The 26,381-nt window shown below is 51.0% G+C and overlaps 1 long non-coding RNA gene across 1 annotated transcript in view; it reads right to left on the bottom strand.

The window, feature by feature from the left end:
• Positions 1–26,090, bottom strand: part of LOC126948441 (uncharacterized) — a 37,031-nt gene extending 10,941 nt beyond the window's left edge. The window contains exon 1 of the long non-coding RNA XR_007723452.1: positions 25,989–26,090. This is a non-coding gene — a long non-coding RNA (uncharacterized LOC126948441). The remainder of the gene's footprint in view (positions 1–25,988) is intronic.
• Positions 26,091–26,381: the final 291 nt, after the last annotated feature.

Here is a 26,381-nt window from a genome sequence, read left to right as displayed (position 1 = left end):
TCTTTGTGTGCACTAAAAACAGAACTGCAAATGAGAGTCACACTGCAACTGGAGGGACTCATGATAGACCTAAGCCAAGGCTTTAGCAGGCCAACTCGTAGGATTCCAGACAGAACAACCTTTACTCCCTCTTTATTAGTGGGCCTCCTGGCTCAGAATGGAACAGGCAATGCCACCTTTAGTCAGACCTGAGATATCTCTACAGCACAAGGCGCATCCTGAGGGAAGGAGATTGTCACCTGGGGAGAACCCACACATTTAGACCTCTCAGACACATGGGACACCCTGCCCAGATACAAACACATACTTGGTGTATACATGCAGAAATAGATCCACCAACTCCATAGGAAACATGAAGAAAAAATATCGTTTGGCAACTATCATGTATCAGGTATTTTGCTTAGAGCTTTCCAAGCATTTGCATATTTAGTCTCACAACAGTTGTGAGAGAAAGATATTATTTTCCCATTTTATGGAAAACCAACGCTCAGAAAGTATTTTGCCCAAGATCACATGCCTGGAGAATGGCAGATGTTTCCTGACCCAGGTCTGCCTTATTCTCCATTCCTCACCTGTGTGTGCACCATGGACTCATGCACACAGCACCTATCCATCCCTCCAGACATGAAATTCCCATCGACCTCACATTCCTCGAGTACAGGGATCTTCATTCTGTTCACAGGTGTAGCCCTAGCATCTAGAACAGTGTCTGACACATAGTACACACTCAGTAAATATCTTGTTGCTGTGTGAATACACACACACACCCTTCACATACACTTACATACACATCCAATCCACCGTCTGAAAGGAGACCCCTGCTGGGAGAACCAGGCCTTCCAGGCTGCCCCCACTGGCCTGCTCCTGGAAGGGGGGTCTCACACCATCAGTCCGCTGCTGGTACCCCCAGTCTCCTTCCTGGAACAGGCGACCAGCCCTCTCTCTAGCCTCCTTCTTTTCTTAGCTCAGTCAAAACGAACAGTTTTTCTAAAACATCTTTGCTGAGAGAGAAAGCAGAAGAAAATGAATCAAGAGACTACAAGCACTTGAGCGGGTGAGTTTACAAGAGCCTGATTCTTATCTTAAGCGATCCTGGCTGGGCTGCTGGAGCCGTGGGCTCACGGACCCCGGGCCCTGGCTTGGATGCTCTGGCGTCATTAACTCAGAAGTGAAGGGGGTGGGCACAGCCGCTCAATCTGGGGGATCCTCTCTTCCTCCAGATCCTGCTGCCGCTCCTGCTCTCAGGGCATAGATCCTTCTGCCATTGTGGCCTTGAGCTAGTTGCAATTTTACACCCTCCTTGCCATCTGCTGTGCCTTAGGCTGTAAACCAGGCGGCTCCGACCCAAACCATTCAATCGGACTGTGTCAGTTCCCTGCTGAAAACCCCAGCAGTCCTCATTCCTTCCTAGAGCCCCAAGGCTCTGCGTGAGGTGACTCCTGCCTGGGGCTGCCTCATTCCACTCCACTCCTTCACTGGGTCTCCAGCTCCATTTGCAAAGCAGTTCTGAGCGATTTACCAGAGCCTAGGAAATAATCCAATCCTTCTCACACCCCTGCAGCCCCTGCCATCAAGACACACACACACACACACACACACACACACACACACTCACAACAACCCCCCCCCACACACCCCAAGCCTTCCCAAGGCTCTGTTCATCCAGACACCTCAGTTGACTCCAGATCAGACTCTGGACCAACATGTCAATATCGCCAAGGCCTCTGGATTAAAATGTAAATTCCTGAGCCCTCCTAAGATCTGCTGAAACAATCTCTGCGGTGAGGCCCAGAAGCCAGCACTTTTAGCAAGCTGGGGAGCAATGCTCACACTCCAAAGTCCAAGAGCACCACCCCGAATCTAGTAATTCCACACACATCCCAGTGCATATATAATAATAACAGCTAAAACGTTTATTGAGCACTTACTATGTGCCAGGAAGTATTTTCATGTATTAACTCATTTAATCCTCACAGTGGAGTTTGGGGGCATGCTGTTATCCCCACTTCGGAGTAACTTGCCCACGTTCACACAGCCAGTTGGTGGGAAAGTTAGGAATGGAACCCAGGCCCTGTGGCTTCTGAACCTCCATACGACCACCACACTTTTTCTAGTACATATAAGGGTACACCCATGTGGACTCCAACACCTACCACACACAGGACTCCCACCCCTCAGATCTGCTCAGAAAAGGGAGCCCAAAGGCCAGGGTGTTTTTAAAGGCTCCTGGCTTCTCTCTTGCCCCAAGTCTGGCCTACTCATATCTGAGCTGAGAGCCAGCAGCCACAGCCGACAGGGCCAGGGAGTTGGTGAGCTGCGGCTCCAGGACGTTGGCAGCAGCCTCAGGCCCCCAGGCCCAGCACTGCCTGCCTCAGTGAGCATGCCCACCACAGGCCTTGACTGCCAGCGGCCCTGTACCCTGCCCGCCGCCCCCCCCCCCCCCGCCCATCGTGTCCTGGCTCCCTGAGACCTGAGCCCCCTGACAGGGCCCTCCCGGAATGCTGCAGTCAGAGAGCAGATGTGCTTGCAGCTCTCTCCAAAAACGAGTCTTCTCAGGAATCCTGCCATGGGGGAAAGGCAGGGGTTGGGGGAGGGATTGGAAAAACAACCCAAATACCATAACACAGAAAAGTGATCCAAATAAAAAGCAGCAACTGTGTGTCTGGAAGGAATAAACTGAGGAGGAGAGGCGCGGAGTTGTGCAGCGTGGCCATGAGGCTGCCAGCCCTGGCAGCCCGCAGATGGGGGCTGGGCAGCGGCCGCCAACGGGCCACAGGGCTGCTCTGGCCAGGGGCTGGGGCGCCGGAGGAGCAGCATCTGGGCTGACTTGGGGGCGCAAGGCGTGGCTCCCAACCCGAAGCCTCCCCCTTCCCGGGGCTCTGAGTGCTGCCTGCGGCAGTCCCCAGTGGGCCACAGAGAGGAAGTGTGGTCTCAAAGGGGGCTTTTGGAGCCCCAGCCACCCCACGACCTATCTGGAGGGTTCTTCTCACCCTTCTCCACCTAAAGGGTCTGCTTGAGACCATGGGAAGGGCCCGAGTGATGCCCCTTCACACTGACATTCTGAGCATAGGGCAGGCGGCAGGGGTCTCACAATAAGGCAGGGGAGCCCTGACAGTGGAGGAGAGAGTGGGAACAATTTATCCTGGTGCCACAGAATGCAGAATCACAATGCTGGGGTTCCCACCCAGCCCTCTCCTGATGACCAGGGTGACCTTAGGCAAGTCACTTACTCTTCCTGAGCCCAAATCTCCTTAATTTAAAATGGGTACAATGAAGTTTTCCCTGCTCACCTCAGGGTAGAACAAGACCGATAATGATCGTGAGAAGCGTTTGGGAGCAGGAGCTGCCGTCAGCTCCCTCTGTCCTCAGAAGCTGGGTATGAGGCGCAGAGCCGAGCATGTATCTCACTGCGGTGCCTGTGTTTCTCTGAGAGAAGTGTCATTCCCATTTCACAGATGAGAACCGTAAGGCCCAGGGACGTTAAGGAACTCTGAGAGCTGGCAGATGACAGAGTTAACTTTGGAGCCCATGTCCTCTCTCCTGAGCCACGTTGCTAGAGGGCAAAGTATTCTGATATTGCAGTCCAGTGGGCAGGAACGGACAGTGTCACCACTGGTGAGCCCAGGGAAGAGGCAATGCCTAGAGCCCGGGCAGAGGAGCCTGGCTGGGAAGGCTGGCAGCTGGTGGCAGGAGACCTGTTTGGGCTCGGGCCAGGGTGGAAGGCTCAGTGGAGTGAGCTGTGCCCAGACCTGGAGGAGCCAAAGCCCCCAGTCCCTGTGAAGGCCTGGAGGTTGGCACACCAGCCAGGGTGGCCAGGAAAAGGGGAGCACCTAGGTGCCGGAGGGTGCCTAGGCGCTGCGAGGAATTGTGATGCAGGTCAGGGCTGAGGAACCAAGCAGGGAGCACATGAGCTGTGAAGTGAGGCACCGCAGCACCAGAGTGTCAAGTGAGGCGAGAGGAGCTGCACGGTCGATGGGGCGGACATGAAGAGAGGCCTAGGCAAGTCCCAAGTCGGCCCAGGAATAAAATCCACAGCTGCGCGGGGCCCTCCTCTCACATCACCTTCCTTCACTGCTCCAGGAGGCGAAGGGGGCTTCTCCAGGCCTGGGCTCGAGCACAGAAAGCAAGTCAGTGGTACGTCACAGGACGTGGAGTTGAGGACTGGGGTTTTAAGATGTACTTATAAGCTCTGTGACCTTAGACGACACACTTACCCTCTCTGTGCTCAAGAAAGCCAAAACCTGGGCCAGGTGCAGTGGCTCACACCTGTAATCCCAGCACTTTGGGAGGCCGAGGCAGGTGAATGACCTGAGGCCAGGAGTTCGAGACCAGCCTGGCCAACATGGTAAAACCCTGTCTCTACTAAAAATACAAAAAAATTAGCCAGGCTTGGTGGCATGTACCTGTAATCCCAGCTACTCGGGAAGCTGAGGTGGGAGAATCGCTTGAACTTGGGAGGCAGAGGTTGCAGTGAGCTGAGATCGCGCCATTGCACTCCGGCCTGGGCGACAGAGTGAGACTCCATCTCCAAATAAATAAATAAATAAATATATAAATAAATAATGAATTTTTTAAAATGCCAAAACCTAGATAGGAGCAGAGCCGAGGGTGCTTTCCCTCCAAGCTCCTGCCCCGTTACCTCCTCCATGAAACCTGCCTCTCTGGCAAAGTGAGTGAGCAGCTCCCTTTCCAGCACCTGTAGTGCCCTTCATGCCTCCCACAGGCCTTCCAGGCAGTTGTGACTGTTTCATTCTGGCAGCAGGTAGCAGGAGCACATGTCTGTTGCCCCATCAAGACTGGGATTCTTTAAGGAACCCCATCTGGTGCCTGACAGAGGGGCTGGTAAATGCTTGAGAAATGGAGGGACTAAATGAACAAAATTTTATTAGGGGGGCTTCCTAAAGGTAGTAGTTGATCTGGATCTTTAAGAAGCTGACGTCTTTGGATCATACTTTTTCTTCAAAGAAATCAAAGCTCTTTCTGGTTCCCAGTGCTTGGGCTTAGCTGTACCAGTTCCTAAATGTTAGAATTCTCTAACAATGTTTATTCATTCATTCCATAAATGGTTTTTTAGCATATACTATGTGCCAGGCTAGAAAGCAAAATGTTAGAAGACATGGCCTCTATCCTCAAAGATGTAACTATGAAGTGGCCAGGAATGGGTGCAGACAAGCACATGGATAATTTTAAGCTATGACCATCTGGAGGATTCTATAGCCTCCAGAGGCTCCACCAAATCCATCCAGGAAGGAGTAAGGAAAGACAAGGCTGCCATGTGTGGCTACTCAGGTCGTGCACTGCACAAGCCAGGATACCTCTTAGAGTCGTGTGATGCAGCCATCTAGTCCTTCCAGGCCAGCAGCAACTGAAGCCCTGTTGCTGCCCCCACCCCAGTGCCCAACCCCATCCATCTATCTGGTCCCAGAGCCTCTTTCCCCTCTGGCTCCCATTCTCGCTAAGAATTCCTTTGTCCAACCTTCCAGAGGTTTCCTTAGAAAAACTCTCCAGGAGTTCTTGCTGTCCCCTTTCTCCTGCCAGCTCTATAAAGCAAGCTGGCTCCTCTCAGAGATTTACATTTTTGGGACATGTGATTCATGGGGAAAGAACTCTTTCCACAGCTTTCTAACCTTTGATGTGACCCCCAAAACCCTGTGGCTAATACAGAATGATCTAAATCTCACAAAGCTCATAAACACAAGAGCCGCACTGCACTGGGCCGTGAAAAAGGCCTCTGGCTAGCCAGCTCCTGCCACCAGCTGGGGGAATGTTCCCCTTTCCCACCTACACCAACAGCCCTCCTCCAAGATTCCTCCACTCTCCTGGCAGCTCCTGCGGGGGCAGCGGCCCAGGGCCCCAGTGGCTGGGAGAGGAGGTTTGCTAATTCCTCCCCCGACCGCATGTCCCACCAGTCCATAGCTGGACCCAGAACCTCTGCTCCTCCAATTCTGGCAAGAAAGGCCTCAGTCGTTGAGCAAGAGAGAGAAAGACTGGAGAAACAGACATCTAAAATACAGCCTCCTTGATGAGAGGAACAGCTGGGACTAGAAAGATGCTCGTGAATTATGGGTGACATGACTGTTGAGGTCATGCCTGATGTGGACACAGGCAGCTATGGGCCTGGCTCAAACTGAAGTTTCTGGAAGTTTTCCTGCGAAGCAGAACAATGTAAGTGAAATCTACTTTTTCCATAAAAATGATGGCTTTTTGAAGACCAATCCATCAGCAACAAATGTAATGAGCTAGAAATGACAGGCCTGCTCTCCACACACTATACCTCTTTCTCAAGCAGGGTACAGAACAAGGAAGGCAAGGTGGTAACTAATGAGATAATATCGATGAAACGCCTCGCCCAGTGCCTGGCTTATAGTAGGCGATCAATAAATGCTCACTGTTACTATAATGTTTTATTTTATTATTTGAGCAATCCCTGAGAGAGGAACTGAGTAGTGCAGAGAGAGGGGCTATAAAGTTTCCAGGAACTAGTCTGAGGGCCTGCCTGCCTGCGTGCCTCGGGAGGGGCCCGAGGAGACCTCCGGCTAGGGTTTCACATCAGGAAGTTGGCTGACTGCGCAGAACGACACTTGCGCTACTACTGCTCATGCTGAAAATAGCACCACCGCACAACTGGCCACGAAGGCAGGGGGACAGGCAGTGGCAAAACCGAACTGATGGCCGGCTTCAGGATACTCAGTCTAGGATGGACGCCCTTTCCTTCCTCACTCCCCTCCTCCCCATTCCCCATAGCAATCTGGAAGTCAGAGGGACTCAAAGCACGTCTTTGTCACTGGGTTTGGGCCCCACAGGCTGTGGGGTCCTGGGCCACCACACCCTCCCAGGGCAGGGAAATGGAGCCTGGGCTGGCTGCCAGCAACTTTCTCCGGGTCTCCGCAAACCCGCCCCATCCATCCCTCCCATTCTAGTAAGTAGGCGACACGGACACTTGACCCAGACTCAAGTCAGGAGAGGGGGTTGCTTTCCTGCCTCTCTGAACACTGCGGGGATCTTGCACCCTGGAAAGCCTTTCAGAGATTTCTCTTCTCCCATGGCCAGGATGCATCGGAAGGGACACATCAGCAGGAAACTTGGTTCTCTTTCCCGAGGGTTGAGGCTGGATTGTGGGAAGGACTAGGTCATATTCTGCTGGGGAACCACCTAAGAGGCCCCAGATGTGGCATCAGCTGATCCTCTGTACTCTCAAAACACCACCTTTGACACTGAGCATCTGCCTTCTCAGCCTATTAATCTCACACCCAATACCTGGGGAAGATTACCCACTACGAGTGCAGTGGCGTGATCTCAGCTCACTACAGCCTCTGCTTCCTGGATTCAAGCAATCCTCCTGCCTCAGCCTCCTGAGTAGCTGGGATTACAGGTGCCCACCACAATGTCAGGCTCATTTTTTGTATTTTTAGTAGAGACAGGTTTTTGCCATGTTGGGCAGGCTGGTCTTGAACTCCTGACCTCAGGTGATCTGCCTGCCTCAGCCTCCCAAAGTGCTGGGATTACAGGGGTGAGCCATGGCACCTGCCTTCTTTTTTTTTTTTTTTTTTTTTTTTTTTTTTTTTTTTGAGATGGAGTCTCACTCTGTTGCCCAGGCTGAAGTGCAGTGGCACCATCTTGGCTCACTGCAGCCTCCACCTCCTGGGTTCAAGCGATTCTCCTGCCTCAGCCTCCCAAGTAGCTGGGATTACAGGTAGTGCCACTACGCCTGGCTAATTTTGTATTTTCAGTAGAGACAGGGTTTCACCATGTTGGTCAGGCTGGTCCCAAACTTTTGACCTTAGGTGATCCACCCGCCTCAGCCTCCCAAAGTGCTGGGATTACAGGCGTGAGCCACTGCGCCCGGCCTCTCCTACCACCACTTTTGTTTCCCCACCTCCATTTTAATCAAATGCTCCCTTTCTCTACTGAAAGGAGAACCAAAGGACTTCCTTTTGGCATGTGCAGGGCTCCATACACAGGGAGAAGCCCCAGGAGGCTTCCTGTTGAGGTCATGTTTACTGCACTTATGTTTAAATTCCAGGATTTGTGGTCAAGAGACATTGTTTTATCACTTACCTCTCATCATCATAATTTACTCTGTAGAACCTCAATGGCCTCATTTGTGAAATGGAGATAATAATGTCACCCACAAGGTTGCTGTAGAGAGGAGTAGATGAGGTATGAGAAAGTACTTTCCAAATTTGGGGGCCATATAATACTTATGATTATTATATTGCTGTGAGTTTATAAGAGCAACCACTGTCCCTCAGAAATACCCCCAATGCTTGCGTATGTTGTTCAGGGAAACACTCCCAGAGCCTTCTAGACTGGAGACTGGAGTCTGTCCCCTGACTCTGAGATCCTGTGGTGGGGCGTGGCCAGGGTGGGAAGGTGGGGAGGGGACAAGGTCAGCCCCCTTGCCGTCCTCATTCAACCTCCAGCAAGGACAGTGATTATAACCCCCTAAGAAACAGCGACATTCTCTCCCCAGGAAGAATGCACTTCTGAGGGATTACCTCACCCCTTCAGAGCCAAAGAGACACAAAGAAATGGCTAAATAGCCAGGCTGAAGTCACATGGCTTTCCCAAAGCCAGCCCCCCACACTCAGCTGTGAGAGCAGAGCATTAAAAGAGGCCAATCCCTAAAGTCAAGTCCAGGGTCCTCCCCCAGCCCCAAGAGCCTGGCTTAGGAGGGGCCAGGAAGACAGAGGCACCAATAATAGCTATTGTGTGTCGAGGCTGTTCAAGGTGCTTTATGTCCATTTTCTCTCCCTTGACCCAAATCACAGCCCTGTGAGACAGGAGTCATTATGTCATTTTCCAGCTGAGGCTCTGACTGCATGTAATTTTCCTGAGGTTGTTCATTTCGTAAGTGGCAAAACTGGATGAGATTTGAACCAGGGTCTGATTGGGTCCAAAGCTTATAACCACTCTACCCACTGCCTGCTTTATCTGGGGACCAACCTAAAATGCCAGAATGGGCTGGTCTATCTTCTGGGTGGGGCCTCCAACCACCCTGGGAAGAGGAGAGAGCCTCAGAGAAAAGGGAAAGTTGTTGACTCTCCGCAACCACAGTTCTGGACACCTATCAGCCCTGCAGGCACCAAAGACCACAGGGCTGCCTTTGCACCCGGCTGGGAAAAGCGTCAAGGCTGGCTTGCCCCAGAGCTGGACTCTGAACCCAAGGGAGGCACTAGGAGCCCCATAAGGGGAAAGTACATCTGAGGGAGTGGCCTCCCACTTCCCCTCCTGCTCCCTGCAGAATGACAGGAACCTGTCCATGGGACGCAACGGATCCTGCTCCTGGAGCACAGTTGTAGTGAGGACACAGCCCTTCCATCTCCCACTGCCAGACTGGGTGTGGGAAAATCTGACCAAGTCGCCACCCCAGAGCAGGCCTGGTGGGCTTTCCAGCGGGCTCACAGAGCCTCCCACCTCTGTTCCTGTCCTCTTCTAGGAAGGCATGGAGGAGACAGAAGATGAAGGAGTGCGGATCAGATTTGATGGTTTTAGTTGGGATGGATTACCCCCAAATAAATTTTTCTTTCCCTTTATTGTAAGTCATATAGACACATTACAGAAAATTTGGTAAATAAAAGAAATAGAATTATGTGTAATTTCACCATCATAACACAACTGCTGGGAACATTCTCATGTATTCTTCCCCCGCTCTCCTACCTCTTTATTTTCCTTTTTTCAATGTTTAGTAATTGTGATTATGCTACTTCTAGAATGTGGATCGGATGCTGCCCCCACTTCGCGGCCATCATCCTTGTCTTTCCATGCCACTGTGCGGTTTGCCTCTTCTCCTTTTGAATGGCTGCAGGTGAGTCCATCATGTGGCTGGAGGCAAAGGCTTTTCCCTCTGACTTAAGAACATTTGTATTTGAAGTCTTACAAAAGTAGAAAAACTGAATCCCATTTAGTCAAGCCTTTAACACACCACCTACTTTGAAAAGAATGCAACTACATGGACTCACACCTGGTCCAAAAAAATCCAAGCAGCCCTCGGTGGTGGCAGATTGGGGAGGGGACCTGCAGGTGGCGGAGGCACTGCTAGGGTGGGGTTGGGGCACCTGCCACCCATCCAGGAGCCACCAAAGTCAGATCTCTTGCCTTCTTGACCATGAGGGACCTGTGCTCTCAATGGTGCTTCTGGGCCAGAGAGTTGCCAAGAGAGACTGAGTGTTGGAGAATGGTACATTAGAAACCAAGGAGCCTCTCTCATTTGCCCGCTGTCCTTTTTAGAGCCCGTCCTGTCCTTGTTAGAGGCCTGCCTGGGGAGGGCAGCCCTGAAACTCCCCTGGCCCTGAGACTGCTCGGCGCACAACAGAGCACAGCACAGACCTGAATCCTTACGGGCCCTGAGGCTAGCTCTCTAGCCTCTCAGCCTGCATTCAGATACTTTCAAACAGGTACTCTGGGATGGAGGCGGTGGCACACTTGTAATCCCAGAACTTTGGGAGGCCAAGGCGGGCGGATCACCTGAGGTCGGGAGTTCAAGACCAGCCTGAGCAACATGGAGAAATCCCATCTCTACTAAAAATACAAAATTAGCTGAGCGTGGTGGCACATGCCTGTAATCCCAGCTACTCAGGAGGCTGAGGCAGGAGAATGGCTCGAACCCAGGAGACAGAGGTTGTGGTGAGCTGAGATCGCACCATTGCACTCCAGCCTGGGCAACAAGAGAGAAACTGTCTCTAAAAAAAAAAAAAAATACAAAAATTAGTTGGGTGTGATGGTGCCCATCTGTAATCTCAGCTACTTGGGAGGCTGAGGCAGGAGAATAGCTTGAACCCAGGAGGTGGAGGTTACAGTAAGCCGAGATCGTGCCGCTGTACTCCAGCCTGTATGCTGTACGCCCAACCTGGGTGACAGAGCGAGACTCCATCTCAAAACAAAAAAGCAACACAGGTCCTCTGAGGTTCAGTCAGTATTTATCAAGGGGTTGCTGAACGCCTCATTTGAGAACTGTTGCAAACAGGAATAAAGCACCCCTGCCCCTGGACGCGTAGATTCTTGTGATGGAATTCATCGAAAGCAAAGGCAGCATAGTCTAGGAAGCAATGACTCTCACTTGGAGTCAGGCTTGCTGGGGGGTTGAGTGCTTCTTCCCAGTTCCCTTCCACTGATTTAACAAGTTACTTTAACCTTTCTAAGCCTCAGCTTCTTCATCTGCAGAATGGGGTTAATCTAATTTACCTTGCAGAGTTGTGATAAGGATTAAAGATAATATACGTAAAGTGCCAGATGTTCAGGAAAGGCGTTCAGGTAGGCGTTCAGGAAAGTTGGTTATCATCAAAGTAGCACAAAACACATGTAAAATGCTAAAGGGACAGCATATAAAGCACAGGGTCAGAGCATTGAGGGGTGAAGGAGCAATTGGTTCTTTTGGGGCAGGAATTCTTAACCCTTGCTATGCATTAGATCACCTGGAGCCCTTTAAACTATGCTGATGCCCAGGTCCCAACCTGACTAATTAAACTCACCCTGACTCCAATTAAGAATGCAGTCTGGGCTGGGCACAGTGGCTCATGCCTGTAATCTCAGCACTTTGGGAGGCCGAGGCGGGCAGATCACAAGGTCAGGAGATGGAGACCATCCTGGCTAATGCGTTGAAACCCCGTCTCTACTAAAAATACAAAAAATTAGCCGGGTGTGGTGGTGGGCACCTGTAGTCCCAGCTACTCAGGAGGCTGATGCAGGAGATGGCGTGAACCCTGGAGGTGGAGCTTGCGGTGAGCCAAGATGGCGCCAATGCACTCCAGCCTGGGTGACAGAGCGAGACTGCGTCTAAAAAAAAAAAAAAAAAATGGAGTCCAGCTGGGGGCAGTGGCTCATGCCTGTAATCCCAGCACTTTGGGAGGCCAAGGTGGGCGCATCACCTGAGGTTGGGAGTCGAGACAAGCCTGACCAACATGGAGAAACCATGTCTCTAACTAAAAATACGAAATTAGCTGAGTGTGCTGGCACATGTCTGTAATCCTGACTACTCAGGAAGCTGAGGCAGGGGAATCGCTTGAACCTGGCAGGTGGAGGTTGCAGTGAGCTGAGATCACGCCATTGCACTACAGCCTGGTCAACAAGAGCAAAACTCTGACTCAAAAAAAAAAAAAAGGAGTCCACTCATGCCTGTGATCCCAGCACTTTGGGAGGCCGAGGTAAGTGGATCACCTGAAGTCAGGAGTTCGAGACCAGCCTGACCAATATGGTGAAACCCCATCTTTACTAAAAATACAAAAATTAGCTACGCATGGTGGTGTGTGCCTGTAGTCCCAGCTATTCAGAAGGCTGAGACAGGAGAATTGCTGGAACCCAGGAGGTGGAGGTTGCAGTGAGCTGAGATTGTACCACTACACTCCAGCCTGGGTGACAGAGAGAGACTCCCTCTCCAAAAAAACAAACAAACAAAAATCAAAAACAAAACAAAACAAAAAAATGGAGTCCAGGCCTGGGTGTATGTGTGTGTGTGTGTGTGTGTGTATATATATATATAAAAAAAATAGAAAACTTCCCAGGTGATTTCTGGGTGCATGCAGGGAGAACCACTCCTCTAAAAGATGTTTTGAAATGTGATTTGGAAAGGACAGGGAAGGAAGCCAACGTGTATTGAGTTAACTGCTCTATGCTAGTAGCTTCGGCAGCTGTTGGCTCATCTTGCTCTCCTAGTAATCACCTGAAGCAAGTACTTTTAATCCCATTTGAAACGAAAGGAAATAGAAGTTTAGAAAGGTTACATACCAAGTAGCACCGAAAGGGAAATCTGCCCACCACCCAGCCCAGGCACTTTTCCTGCGTGATACTCCGGAGCAGGCTGGCTAGTAGACATTACTGCAAGCCACACATGGGAGCCACATGGGTAATTTCACACGTTCTAGTAGCGCATTTAAAATGTAAAAAAGAAACGGGAAATTCATTTTAATAATATATTCTATTTAGCCCAATATATCCATATTCTTTTGACATGTAATCAATATAAAGATTATAAGCATTATTAATGAGATAGTTTACATTTCTTTTTTTTTTTTTTTTTTTTGAGACAGAGTCTCGCCCAGGCTGGAGTGCAGTGGCATGATCTTGGTTCATTGCAACCTCCGCCTCCTGGGTTTAAGTGATTCTCTTGCCTCAGCCTCCCGAGTAGCTGGGATCACAGTCGCCTGCCACCATGCCCAACTAATTTTTGTACTTTTAGTAGAGATGGGGTTTCACCATGTTGGCCAGGCTGGTCTCAAACTCCTGACCTCAGGTGATCCACCTACCTCGGCCTCCCAGAGTGCTGGGATTACAGGTGTGAGCCACCATGCCCGGCCTACATTACTTTTTTCATACCGAATCTTCATTATCTGGGTGTGTATCTTACAGATCTGGGTGTGTATCTTACAGCACATCTCAGTTGGGATAGACTGCAAGTGCTCCATGGTCATGGGTGGTTGGTGGTGGCTATATTGGACTGTCTAAAGAGATGGGTGACCTGGAGCATCTCGGGCAGATAATAAGAGCAGGTGGTGGGGGCTGAGGACTTTCAGACAGTAGGGAATAACCGTGGGTTTTTGAGCGAGAGAGTATCCTGGCACAGCGCTCTGATGCTGCGGAGTTTGGAGGCTGCCAATGAGCTAGAACAAGAAGTTCAAGGACAATGAGAGGTCGAAGGAGGAAACCCCAGCAGGTGACCAGCCCCACAAGTAGGACTGGGAGCCTTGGCCCTTGCCCTCATCTGAGACTGGAGGAGACCCCAGACGGGGCCTGTAAGTATGAATTTACCTCCATGGGGAGGTGGGCAGGTCACCTTGGCTGGCCCTGGTTGGGAGAGGGCTGTTGAGGACCCAGGGGCTGTTTTACGGTTCCTTTGGCTCCCCATTCACGGAAGCAGACTCACACCAGATCCCTCCTGCCTGCTCCCCCCACCACTCCTGCAGCCCATAAAGGGTAATGAAGCTGAAGTTAAAACAGTCACATGAAACCCACTCATTTGAAAGGGCACCTGCTTTAAAGGCCAAATTTCCTGAGCCCAGGTTTATACATTAAGCTACAGAAAGACCTAATTAATTCAGACCCCACTCACTCTGAATTTGGGATAAATTCTGCCTCAGGCTGGTCTGAAGTCTTTCCTTTTGCACTATCTATGAAGAAACGGTTTGCTAAGCAAATAAATAGTGCAGGCCAGATTACAGAGACAGGTCTGGCTTACTTAACTGTTTTTAAGAACTTTAAAAATCACTTCAGCAGCCTCATTCCCAGAAAGTTAATGAGATCATTACAGCTGGTCCTTATCTATTTATTTCAGCATTTCAGTTTTCCAAGCACCTTTATACCCATTAGTTAATGTGACCTGGGGTGGGGAATCCTGTTATTTTTCAGCTTCCAGCAACAGACTTAGCACCTGGCACATAGCTGGTTCTTAATGTTTGCCAAATGAAGGAAGGTAGGCATGATAAATGATAATAGTCCCATCTTACAGATGAGAAAAAATGAGGCTCAGAGAAGTTAGTTATAATATATTCTGTCAGGGCCACAGTGGCTTTGGGGTGTCCCTAGAGCTAGACCAGCCACATAGCTAGTTAGTGATGACATCAGAGCTTGAACCAATGCTGGTTGCAGGTTTCTCTCCACTCCGTTATATGTTACCAGGACTGCTGCTTGACAGCAGTTTATTATCTGAGTTTGAGGAACAGTCTGTTCTTAGGGACCACAACAAAAAAGACCCAGTTTTCTTTTGTAAATTGCATTTTCCCCAGGGAAGGGAATCACTGGGTTCTGGAACGTGTGCTTCCCCACTAACCAGCAACAATCCCCTTCTGCGCAGCACCTGACTCTGACACAGGCCTCCTGACACCTGTGGCCGTTGGGATGTCAGGGCCAGTATAGGTCACTTTCCTCCCTGGGGTGGAAGAGCTGGAGGAAACGGGGACTGCGCAAATCTATCTGGTCCTGGCTCCTCCAGGGAGTGCTTCCCGAGGCACAGGTCTCCCAGGAAGGATGGTCTTTGTCCTCTGGGTGTACCCTTCCCCCAGATCCGGGGAGCAGCCTCTGTGGGCTGGGTCTCTCTTGCCGCTGATGGGGGATAGGAAGAGACGGGTCTCTGTCTCTCTGCCCTTTGTTCTGGAGGCTCTGCTGGCTTGGAACACTGTGCAGGGAAAATTCCCTGACCGTGAGATCTGCAGGCTGCAGGGTCCCTGGGGAAGGCTGGCCAGGGGCTCTTCTGAGCTGCAGCTGGAAAGAGGGGTTGGGTTTCAGCAAGCCGGGCTGGGGGACGGCAGCCTGCCTCCCTGGCGGTAAGGGAGCTGGCCCTGCGAGCCAGCGGTGCCGACAGCTTCCTGTCGAGAGCTGGGGGCCCACGTGACCACTCCCCACTTGGTGGATTAGGGGGTGAAAGGCCCAAGAGGGAGGGAGAGCAGGAGGAGCACTCAGGTGCTCTCTGGCCCAGCTGGGGGTGGGGTGAGAAGCAGAGCACCAAATCCTTTTTTATGAAATGAATTCTGTGGGCTCCTGGTCACAAGGTCCAGCAAGCCGCCTCAGCCTGGAGAGGGGGTGTGGGGGTGGGGGTGTGGTGAGCCTTGGCACCGACTGGGGCCATGGACTGTTTGTTTAAAGTCCCCTCCCCACAACCTGACTACACACATCCCCACAATGTCTGCCAGAGAGGGAATGTGGTAGCCACAGCGCTATGTGGTGAAGAGGAGATGGGATCTGGCCGTGACGGGAAAGAACCCAGCGCTGGATTGAAGGGCAGTGCACGCTCTGACCACCCTGGTCTCTCCCGCACCGGACCCCCGGGCCAGGGGCAGCTGAGGCCAGAAAGCTGGGCCTCCCACTGAAGCCGTCCTGATCAGGGACACCAGGCCTGGCCTAGAGATGCCCCATTCTGTCCAACAAGCATTTATTGAGCACCTGTTGTATATGGAAGTGTGCACAGAGATAAGTCAAACACAGCCCTGTCTTAAGGAGATACACTTGAGGTGATAAGCTCTGAGTATGACGGGGTGCAGTGCAGGGCACACAGAGAAGCTTGGCACCCCAGGGTGCACCTTGGGGTTCAGAGAGGGTTTCCTGGAGTCCATGGTGTCTCAAAGAGAGGAGGAGGCCAGCAGGGCAGTGAAGTCCCTAAGGACCAAGTTTAGCAGTGGGTTTCTGGGGACAGTTGCAGATCCCCACCTCATAGGTAGACCTGTGCACACCTGCCCTGCCAACACCACCTAAGAGTGGCCTAGAACCCCAAAGGTCTCCGGTGAGGAACAGCAAGCTGGGCACAGGCTTTGCCAGGGTTTCTGAGTCAGCTGAGCTCACTTTCCCTGTCCCTGGTCCACATGCCTTGGGAAGGGTGCAATAGATGTCAGGGAGAAGAAGGGAGTACCACGCAGCCCACCAGGTGCGGGCCTTCCCTTTCACTGACCTCTGAATGAAGACCTCACAGCCCTGGGGTTTGCCCCGGGCGCCGACACTTCACTAATATCTGAGTTTTTGTGCTGTTAAACACCAAGGAGCCTTGGCCTCCTCCCCGGAGGGATTTCTGGTGCAGCTATCTGCCCTGTAGGTGATTTTTGTTCCAACTCTATCTCTATTGTTTACATAGCTCAGAGTTCCATGGAGTTAGAAAAACATGCTTTAATTTCCACTAAAGGTGCTATGAAAAACAGCCAGTCTGCGGAGGGGCAGGAGGGAAGGCCGTGCGTGCCGTCAGGGCCCTCATTCTGACAGGCTCACTGGGTCTCCAGAGGCCTCTGTGTCCAGGACACCTGTTTGTCACGCTCTCCCTGGAGCTGGCTCAGCCGGAGGCTCTGGGATTCGGAAGGAGGCCCCATTCTAGAACTCTCACTGGGAGTTCTGGCTCTATGAATGGGGTTGTCCCTGCATGGAGTCCTACAGGCCTGGATGCCACCAAAAGAGGGGGCAGTGGAATGCTACTCCCCTCTAATCTGGCCACCAACCGCCACCTTATCTGCGGGCCCTGACAAGGGTGACAGAAGCTGATGCCTGGACGTCCAGCAGGCAGGACAACGGGAGAGCGGAGGGGCTGGATGGGAGAGAAGGAGGTGAAAGGCAGACGCACTCACCCTGGGGAGGGATCAAAAGCTCCTCCCTGCTTTAAAGCCAGCAGGTTTGGCCTCTGGGTATTCTCTCCAGCACCATTTTTCCTTCTTCACTACAGAGATTTTACTTCTCTCTTGCTGAGTTTGAGAACTGTCCTGATGCAGCAGGCAGAGGTCTGAGTACTTGAGGGCTCCGGTGATGACTCCTCAGGGTCTCCCCCTGAAGGCCTGGTTCAAAGCTCCCAGCCCTCTAGTAGACCTCAGCCCTGCCTCTTACCATTTCCTGCAACTTCCCCTTTCTCTGCCTGCATGCAGCCCCTGTGTCTCCAACACATTCCCCTTTGGGTCTCTGAGTCTTCGGCACTCACACTCTGCATGTTACTTAATCCCGTCCATCGGCCAACAAGCAATGGGTCATGTCACTTCACTTCCCTGGTTTTCACGTTTATGAAATGGTGAAAGTGTGGGTGGCGGTGGGTTGTCTGGTGGTCTTGAGAGTCCCTGCAAGCCCTTCTACCCTAAGATTTGAAGTCCTTATTTATTGATGCTCTGATGCCTGAGTGGGCATTATGAAAAAAAAAAAAAAAAAAAAAAAGAGGCTGCCCAATATCAGCCTGACCAACATGGAGAAAACCCATCTCTACTAAAAATGCAAAATTAGCCGAGCATGGTGGCACATGCCTGTAATCGCAGCTACTCAGGAGGCTGAGGCAGGAGAATCACTTGAACCCAGGAGGTGGAGGTTGCAGTGAACTGAGATTGTACCACTGCACTCCAGCCTGGGCAAAGAGAGCAAAACTCTGTCTCAAAAAAAAAAAAAAAAGGGGGGTGGGGGGCTGCCCAATACGTGCGCTGGGACCCTCGACCGCTCTTCATTCCAGGCCAGCCTAGGGCTGAGGAGTGATCCCTTTACAGATTCAAGCTGCCACAGGTCAAATGATAGAATGGGGTACAGCAGGATAGGGAAGCCCAGTGGGAAATGGGGCAGCAGGATGGGCTGGAACAAGCCTTCAGCTCTACCTCTCTGCCTTGACTACTCCAAATATTCTTGACTTCTGAAAAATTCCCAAATGTTTCCGAGCCAAGAATCCCCCAAAGGAGCGGCTCAGTGTCTGGGGTTACAGAGACTTTGTTACTGCAGCAAAGCATACTACAACCCATTTACTGGTTTAATTTAATTATTTATGATAACACTTCAGAGTAAAAACTACACTTGTCAAAATAAAGGGGACTTTGTGCTGCAGTGACCCAGATTTTATTGTTGCATTACCTAATGCACCGAAACCTGGTAATCGGCACCAGATCTCCCTGCCACTTGGGCAAATCAGCACTGAATGAGGAAGGCTGAAATGGATTACTGTTTCCTGGGGGAATTATTTTCAACGATTTGAACAAAATGGCATTTTGATTTTCTTCCTCCCACTCTGGTTGCATCCCCTTTTCCCCCAAATAACCTGGTTTCTACACATATTTGAGTGTTTGCCATTCCCTGTGTGCCCTTAGATCACCTCCCTTTCTTTGCACATGCAGTTTCTGCTGCCTAGGATGCCTTCTCCACTGCTCACTAGACAAATCATTCCTAACCTGTCGGCACAACAGATTCCCCCATGCATTCGAGAAGAAATTCAGATTCGGCCGGGTGCGGTGGCTCACGCCTGTAATCCCAGTATTTTGGGAGGCTGAGGCAAGTGGATTACCTGAGGTCAGGAGTTCAAGACCAGCCTGACCAACATGGGGAAACCCTGTCTCTACTGCAAATACAAAAATTAGCTGGACGTGGTGGTGCATGCCTGTAATCCCAGCTACTTGGAAGGCTGAGACGGAAGAATCGCTTGAACCCAGGGGACAGAGGTTGCGGTTAGCTGAGATTGTACCACTGCACTCCAGCCTGGGAGAAAGAGTGAGACTCCGTCTCAGAAAATAAATAAATAAATAAAAGAAACCCTGCCTCTACTGAAAATACAAAAATCAGCTGGGCATGGTGTCGCGTGACTGTAATCCCAGCTACTCAGGAGACTGAGGCAGGAGAGTCGCTTGAACCCGAGAGGTTGCAGTAAACTGAGATTGTACCACTGCACTCCAGCCTGGGCTACAGAGCAAGATTCCATCTCAAAAAAAAAAAAAAAAGATAGAAATTCAGATTCCCGGGAGCCACCCTAAACTCCCTCCGAGCTTAAATCTTGCCCCTTTATGAAGCCACCCCTGCGGTCCATGCCCCGTCTGGCACTTTCTCTTCCATGCTCACCAGCCCTCTGCCCTTTCCCCGACAGCTTCTACTCCTTGACCATACGTTCTCTGAGGTCTTTCTCTTTTACCTCTGTATCCTCAGCCAAGCACGGTGTCTGCCCACTTGGAAGTTCAATAAAAGGTGGCTGGTTGCATGTTGGGCAGTATTTTGAGGAATTAAGAATTTGTAGGGGTTATTCATACTAAGGCCAGAGCATCAACTTCTGTCCTCACCCAGCCCCTGGGCCCCTCTCCTTCTCACCTGGAACCTGCAGGTCCACATTCTTCTTTGGGCAGAAATGGCCTTTGAGGGTGAGAAATTCCCGGCTACACTGTGTGATGGGGCTTAGGGAGATGTGGATTCACAGCAGGGTATAATGGGCATGTAATCTGGCCTCACCATTCACAGCAAGCCTGTCAGGACCAGCTTCGGATACTTACTCCTTATTAATGGCCCTCCCCTGAGTCCCAAGGCTAACAGGTTCTCTCAATACCCTACTGCCTCCCTCAGCTCCTGACACTCCATTATTCACAACAGTGACAGTGGTGATGACAGCCTAGGTGACCCATAGCAAAATGTAGTGATGAGTAAGGAAGGGAAATTTACCTGTGGAAGGCCCCATCCACCCACCCATCCATCCATCCATCCATCCATCCATCCATCCATCCATCCATCCACATAGTCATTTATTGCTAAGTCAGGAGGACACACACACACATACGCACACACACACAACAAAGGAGACCTGGTCTCTGCAATTAAGGTGCTTACAATCTAGTTGGGGAGACAGATAGTGGTTACAATTCCAGTGCCCCAATCTCCATCCTCAATGACTCCATCTGTAGTAATTTCCCAGTGTTGGTGCTTTACGTTGACAAAGCACTTCCCATCTGAGCTGCGGGTCCTCCCAAGGAGAGGAGGAGTACTCTCCAGCTTTGCCATCTCTAAAACCAAGTTGGAACAGGTGGGCTCTGGGGTCCCTTCCTGCTCCAGTTCAGATGGGTTTGTTTAGGAAGAACTCCTGCTACAGGAACTTCTTGGGGCCCGCAGTCTGCAAATTGATGGCTTCCTGAAGGTGTTTCCTAAGCAGCCAGGAATTTTTAAAGAAGACCTGATAAGCCATGCAGTCAGAGACCTTGGGAGCTACTCAAACCAAAGGCTGCACACTAGAATCGCTTGAGGGCCTGAGGGGAAGAAATGGCCTTGCCTGGAACCCAACTGAATCAGTAGTTGCTAAAAGCTCCTCTGGTGACCCCAGTGTGCAGCCGGGGTTGAGAGCTGTGGACCTAACAAACTCTTCTATGCTTGAGGGGTCTGAAGCCGGGAGAGGCGTAACTTAAGTACAGACACATGTAGAAAGCGCAAAGCACAGAGCACAGATGCAGTGCAGCTGAGGCCCTGCTTTCCCATGCTGCTGGCTGCTTCTCCAGGTCTCCATGAAGGCTTAGTCCTTTCTCACCCCACTTCCAAAGATGACCAGGCCCTGCTGGCCCTGGAGACCCTGCTCTGTCCCCATTCTGAAGACAGTGGCTAGAGCTGTTCCTGACTCCTTGATGTGTCCTTTCCTAATGTGCAGAGGCAGAGGGACAGGCGGGTGGCAGTTGAGGCAGGCCTGGGCCTTGAGTTCAGGGAGGGGCTTTCGCCAGAGTAGATGGTGATCATTTGATTTAAACAAACAGGGCTTGTTCCTGGAAGGCGTTTGTCTGCACGGGGCAGCAGCGCCATTCATCATGGCAGCTCTGAGGCTGGGGGCAAGAAGTCAGCTTTTCAGGGTCCTGGCCCACAGGGAGGAGCTTGGGGGCGGCTCTCCCAGGACCAGCCCAAGAAGATGTCAGGAAAGCTAATGAGCAACGGGACAGCTGCAGCTTGTTACACAGTGCCCAGGGCCCATTGTAACTGAGACCTTAAACATACATTGTAGTCAAATAACCAGCATCCTCCCGCCCAACTGCAGGTCCGCCAGAGCCAGGCTGGTCCAGCCCAGCCCACCCAGCTCCTCCCTCCTAGCCTCATCCCTGTGTCTGAGGGATAAAAACCGCTCTCCCTCCCTCTTTGATTGGAAAGGAATAGATTATGACTGCAAGAGATGGGTGTAGCCAGGTTCTCTGACCATGCTCACTCTTACTTCCCTCTAAAAAGACACAACTGTAGCTCTGTCACTGCCCTTGTCACCCTGCCTAGGTCCTGCTGGGTTTCAAAAATCAGCATAGCACTGTGGGTCCTTGGAGAACCTCTATAGGACGTATCTCCCACCTCCTAAAGCCACTGAGAGCCAGCCTCAAATGCCTGTTCCACGGTCCTCCACTCCTATGCCTCCTCCAAAGCCCGCTTCGGAGATTACCAACTCTGTCGAGCCTTCCCAGGCTTACCAAGGCAGAGCTGGTGCCCTGTCCCCTACACTGGATAAGTGTGTGGGTCAAATCTCTTAGCCCAGATGAAGCCGGGGGCCTATGTGAGCTCCTTGAGAACAGGGACCAGTTTGTATTCCCGTCTGATCTCCAGAGGCCATCTTGTGCGCGACACCTGGGAGACCACAGGAAATGTGTGCGAAATGGACTCCTGTACTCCATCCATCCCATCCTTAATGGACGCATCCATCCAACACGTGGTAAGTGGGCTCTGCACAAAGGGAACTCTCACCCAGCAGCACGCGGTGCTGGGAGCGAGGAGCCCAGGTGAGAAGCCACTGGCTGTCCTCAGGGTCATGTCTGTAGGACAGGTATTTTAGGTCCATTTCTAGGGAAGGAATCCTGAGCAGCGATGTCTAATTTGAAAGTGGAGTAGTAGGACCGGGCGCGGTAATCCCAGCACTTTGGGAGGCCGAGGCAGGCGGATCACGAGGTCAGGAGATCAGGACCATGCTGGCTAACACGATGAAACCCCGTCTCTACTAAAAATACAAAAAATTAGCCCAGCGTGGTGGCGGGCGCCTGTAGTCCCAGCTACTGGGGAGGCTGAGGCAGGAGAATGGCGTGAATCCAGGAGGCGGAGCTTGCAGTGAGCCGAGATCACCCCACTGCATTAAAGCCTGGGCAACAGAGCAAGACTCCGCCTCAAAAAGAAAAAAAAAAAGAAAGAAAGTGGAGTAGTAGACATAGGAAGAGAAGGCAGGGTTATGAAGCAGAAGGTAGCACTGCTTCTCACCAGAGCATTTGCCCTCACCAGTGAGCCTCCGTTTACCACTGTACTCCACTACATCCCGGGGTACTCACCTGCCACAATGTGCCCCACCTCTCCCCACACCATACCCCACTTCATCATGGGGTACCTCAGCCCCCACACCGTACCCCACTTCATCATGGGGTACCTCAGCCCCCACACCGTACCCCACTTCATCATGGGGTACCTCGGCTCCCCACACCGTACCCCACTTCATCATGGGGTACCTCGGCTCCCCACACCGTACCCCACTTCATCATGGGGTACCTCGGCTCCCCACACCATACCCCACTTCATCATGGGGTACCTCGGCTCCCCACACTGTACCCCACTTCATCATGGGGTACCTCGGCTCCCCACACCGTACCCCACTTCATCATGGGGTACCTCAGCTCCCTATACTGTACCCCACTTAATCCCAGGGTCACTCAGCTCCCCACCGTGTATCCCAATTCATCCCAGGGCTGCTTAGCTCCCCACATTGTACCTCACTGCATTGCAGTGCCAGTCAGCATACCACCTCATACTCCACCACAAGTGCCTGAGAAGTGCCACGTCCAGCGTGTGGCATGCTCTGTGAGCCTGTGCCACGGGCAGCAGAGGAGGTCTGTCTCTAAGCCTGCTGGTTGGGAGAGGAAGAGAGGAGAGACGAAGGACCTCTGAGCAAGTGGACAGAAGGAATTTCTCTGTGCTGCAGATAAAAGTCTTCCTCATCACCTGTACCAGCCCCACTGACATGGGCCAGGTGTCAGACCTCACAGATGTGGACTTCCCAAACCAAGTGGTTGTGCACATGCGTGTATTTGTGCATGTGTGTGTGAGAGTGTGTGTGTGTGTGTGTGTGTGTGTGTGAAATGACATCCCCTGAACATTCATTAGTTTGTACAGGCATTGTGCTGGGTGTTTTATGTATATCAACACATTCCATCTTTATCAACTCCTAGGGGGATGGTATAATTGAATCCATTTTACAGGTAGGGAAACTTGAGACTTATCCAGGATCACTTAGCTTATAAATTGTAAAGTTGGAATTTGAACACTGGTTTCCCTGACTGGAAAGTCTGTTACCCCTTGTCATAGATAGCCCAAAGATCATTATCTTGCTTGTGTTGACAGTGGGGAAGACAGCACAAATCAGAGGCAGCCAGGCCTGCTGGCCTCTGGTTAAAATTGGTTACAGGCATTCTGCCCCAGAGATAATTCAGAGGAGTCAAAGTTGACCGGCTATCCCTGTGTAGCAGGCTTAGTACAGAGAGGCTTCACCTGCCTAAGGCAACCAGCAGCAAGTTGGTTCCTCCAGGCAGCAGGCAGACTTCCTGCACACCTCACACACGTGTGCAGTGTCCAGGTGCCTTCCTCCCCAGTCAAACCGGGCTCCTCCCAAGCCTGGACACCAAGTCAACCCCTTCACCCCCTCCCCACACCCCTGTGGCCTTGACCCGCCATTGGGTTTGCAATGCCAAGGCCCAAACCCAGTCCCTCCTGCCATCTTTTGCATCCCTGCTTCCTGGCCTCAGAGCCCCACAGAAGCAAAGTGCATGAGGTTCAGGGTCATGCTGTCGAAGAGATTGCCTTCTCTCTCTTCCCTTGGCTCCTTCAACACTTGCAACATTAGATAGTTCAGGGCACAGACTGGTCTTCTATAGCTAAGAAAACTCTACAGAATCTAACACAGTGCCTGGTACACAGGGCTGATGATGCAACTATGTAAGTTGCTTATAATACAGAGGCTCTCAGCCAAGTGCTCAGGTAGGGGTTGAACTCCCCCCTCCCACAGAGATACTGTCCACCCGCTAAACCCCGCACCCAGGAGGTTGTATCTCCCTGGGAAAGAGATGGTGTTTGTTCTCTGATTCACGCAAAGGCGCTATGTGTATGCTGGTGCTGAAGCACTGTACCTCATTGAACAAATGAATGGCGAATAAGTCCAACCTATTCTCTAAACCTTAGCCATAGCAGGTGGGGATAGACCTGGGCACTTGGGCTCACCCCCATTCCCTCCTCCACTTCTATTTCTGTATCTCCCTTTCCCATCTTCACTTTGTGCTCTGGATGGATACCGTTCTGTTTTTCTGAGACAGAGTTTCGCTCTTGTCGCCCAGACTGGAGTGTAGTGGCACGATCTCTGCTCACTAAAACCTCTGCCTCCTGGGTTCAAGTGATTCTCATGCCTCAGCCTCCTGAGTAGCTGGGATTACAGGCACCCGCCATCATGCCCCGCTATTTTTTGTATTTTTAGCACAGACAGGATTTCACCATATTGGTCTCGAACTCCTGACCTCGGGTGATCCACCCACCTCGGTCCCCCAAAGTGCTGGGATTACAGGCATGAGCCACCGCTCTTAGCCAGAAAGTGTTCTTTACACTTTTCCAAAACCATCCCTGTTGGGACACTCAGGGACGGTCCTGCCACCCGGGAAGACTTGCTTCCCCACTTCTCCCCTGCTTCTCTGGGGAGTGGGGTAATTCTTTTCACTTACCTATTTATTTTTAATTTGTTTAAATTATGATTAAAGTATACATAATATACAATTGACTATTTTAGCCACTAAGTTATAGATTGTTGTGCAACGGTCATCACAATGTCTCCAGAATTTCTTTCATTTTCTAGAACTGAAACTCTGTACCTATTTAACAATAACTTCCTATTCTTCCTTCCCCCAGTCGCTGGCAGTCACCATTCTGCTTTTTGTTTCTACGAGTTTGACTGTTTTAGATATCTCACATAAATGGAATCATACAGTATTTGTCTTTTTGTGGCTGGCTTATTTCCCTTGGCATAATGTCCTCGCAGTTCATCCATGTTGGGACATGTGTCAGAATTCCCTTCCTTCTTATGGCTGAATAATATTCCATTGTGTAAATGTGCTACATTTTGGTGATCCATTCATCTATTGATGGGCGCTTGGGTTGCATCCACCGTTTGTCTATTGTGAATAACACCGTTGTGAACATGGGTCTTCCCTGCTTCTTAACATCCTCTCTGTCTTCTTCTTTACTTGTTCCTTCCCCTCTAACGGGAAACCCACACAATAAACAAACTCAAAGCCCAGATTTGCCAGGACAATCCCACTTTCAGAATTCTTTTTTTCTGTTGTCTCTATAATCCACAGAAAAGTCCTAGAAATTCCAATAAATTTTCTCCTTCTTTGTTTTTGTTTGTTTTGTTTTGTTTTGTTTTCTGAGGTGGAGTCTCACTCTGTCACCCAGGATGGAGTGCAGTGGTATGATCTTGGCTCACTGCAACCTTGGCCTCCCAGGTTCAAGTGATTCTTCTGCCTCAGCCTCCCCAGCAGCTGGGATTACAGGTGTGTGCCACCACGCCCAGCTATTTTTTAATTTTTTACTTTTAGTAGAGACGGGGTTTCACCATGTTGGCCAGGCTGGTCTCGAACTCCTGACCTCAAATGATCTGCCCACCTCGGACTCCCAAAGTGCTGGGATTACAGGCTTGAGCCACTGCACCCAGCCCTTCTTTGTCTTATATTCAGAAAAGGCACAAAAGTCCTTTATAAGATCCTGATTTTTGATGCAGGAAATTTTATCACTTTCAAAAGTCCCTCCCACATTAAATAAAGAATAAACATCCCTACCTGGCCTGGCTGCCTCCAGAACCGTCTCTGCCCTTCCATGTCCTGCCAGCTCTCTCTCCGAGTGTTCCACGCACTTCTTCTGCTTCCTCACCCCCTGCTACTTTCTTAATGCCCTGCAATCTGGCTTGTCGGTACAGCTCTGCTGAATCCACTCCTGCCAAGGTCACCAATGACTTCTTTTTAAACAAGTTTCAATTGTTCTATTTCTTGGTTATCAAATAAATGCTCATTGTAGAAAATTTGGCAAGTGCAGAGCAGCGCACAGGAGCAGGAAAAGGATCAGGCATGCATCCTCACAGCACCCAGAGGCAGCCATCATGAGCATTCTGGTATATTTCCCTCCAGTCTTTTTTCCACATGCCAAACATTGTCTAATTTTTCACCATCCTCATC

Source organism: Macaca thibetana, chromosome 2 (genome assembly GCF_024542745.1).
Source record: "Macaca thibetana thibetana isolate TM-01 chromosome 2, ASM2454274v1, whole genome shotgun sequence".
NCBI classification, from domain to species: Eukaryota; Metazoa; Chordata; class Mammalia; order Primates; family Cercopithecidae; genus Macaca; species Macaca thibetana.
Note: the sequence above shows the minus strand (reverse complement) of the source record. Positions and strands in the feature narration are given on the sequence as shown.